The sequence below is a fragment of the Mauremys reevesii genome, linkage group 13 (assembly GCF_016161935.1).
Source record: "Mauremys reevesii isolate NIE-2019 linkage group 13, ASM1616193v1, whole genome shotgun sequence".
Classification (NCBI taxonomy): Eukaryota; Metazoa; Chordata; order Testudines; family Geoemydidae; genus Mauremys; species Mauremys reevesii.
The window spans coordinates 12,674,306-12,675,858 of NC_052635.1; the positions used below are offsets into that span (position 1 = coordinate 12,674,306).

Genomic DNA, 1,553 nt, shown 5'->3' on the forward strand with positions numbered 1-1,553 from the left:
GGCTCATTGGTCTAGGGGTATGATTCTTGCTTTGGGTGCAAGAGGTCCTGGGTTCAAGTCCCAGATGAGCCCAGCCCTTTGACTTTTGCAAATTGCCTGGAGAAAAAGGCGAGAGCCAGAGACAGGAACAGACCAGGCTGGGTGGCCACAGCCAGCTGAAGAGCTCCAGAGGGGCAGCGGGTGGGTTGGGAAGTCTTGCTCTGCCAGCTTGTCGTTCCCTTAGGCGGTTCTGAGACCAACCCTGAATGTCTACACCCAGCACCCGTCTCCTTTGCGCAAAGCTCTGTGGAATCCCCCTGAAAGGGGGCCGGGGGCAGCGGCTGGATTTGAATTGAGGTCACCAAAGATCCTGGCGCCTAAATCCGGTTCCTGAGACCACTCGGCATCATCCCACCGGCAGGGCAGGTCTGCTCCCTCTTGGACAGCCTGGGGGGGGGGGGGGGTGATTGGTGCTTTAGATGCAAATGATCAGAGGCTCGAATCCTGAGTGAGTTAAATTGGATGTCCATGTTCAGTGCCCCCTGCGGAGCAGCCATCCCAACCAGCAAGAGGCTGCCACCACCTGCAAGTCACACCCCGGGTGCCTCCTCATGCTTTGCTGGTGTAGCTCCCACCTCAAGCTGCTCACAACCAGCCACCAGCCTGCAAGTCACACCCTGCGTGTGTCTAGCCACAGCCCTGGGCCAACAGCCTGCCAGCAACACACCAGCCATGCTCTGATACCCACCAGCCTGGGTTACTGCCTGCAGGGTGACCCCAGCACACTCCCACACCCCTCCAGAACGGTTGCTCTGCACTGACCAGCCCACCAGAGGGCCGTTGTCCCTGTCAGGGGTCAATATGTACCAGTTTGCTACGTTAACTGGAGTTGCCAAATGATTCAGTTTAAACACAGCCCTGGAGTTCATTTAACTACAACGGGAGAGATTTCAAGCGAGCGTGAGCATTGGGCATTAATGTCAGGAACTGGCACAAGAGAAATGAAGATAAAACGCTTCCCAGCAGCTAAATCTTAACAAGCTAGAGTTGATTCAAGGGAAAATTCTTCCCACATGGTCCCAGCAACGGGGCTGACCACATGCTCAGGTCAGAGCCCGATACTTGGTTCCTTTGTCTCAGGTGAAAGCGAGAGAGACAGACAGGGAGAAAGAAAGAAAGTGCAGACCACGGGTGTTTGTGGCCCTCACGCTTATAGTCCAGTCACCCTTTGACATGCTGTTTCCGGAGGGTCACCCCTAGATAAAGTTGGTTCCTGCTGTGAGGACGAAGACACGCAGGGTCTCGAGGTGACAGCAAGGCTGGTGCAAGGATATTTTGTGCCCTAGGCAAAACTTCCATCTTGTGCACCCCCCCCCTTCGCCTCCACTCCCCCTGGAGCATCGCTTATTATTCTGATCTAGGATGTACCTTTCTATCTCCTCAGGAACACCCTCTAAGAGCTGCTCCATTTGTATTAGGAGAGACAGATCTTCCAGAGATTTAACACTTGCTCCTGATATCCAGGCATCCCAATTTTTTACAATGTGATAGGTGTGTTGGGAAAATGCCACATC

At 54.2% G+C, this 1,553-nt stretch overlaps 1 non-coding gene across 1 annotated transcript; it reads left to right on the forward strand.

Annotated features, from left to right (window-relative positions):
• TRNAP-UGG lies at positions 1–72 on the forward strand. The gene has a single exon. It is a non-coding gene; the product is annotated as a tRNA-Pro (tRNA).
• The last annotated feature ends 1,481 nt before the right edge of the window (positions 73–1,553 follow it).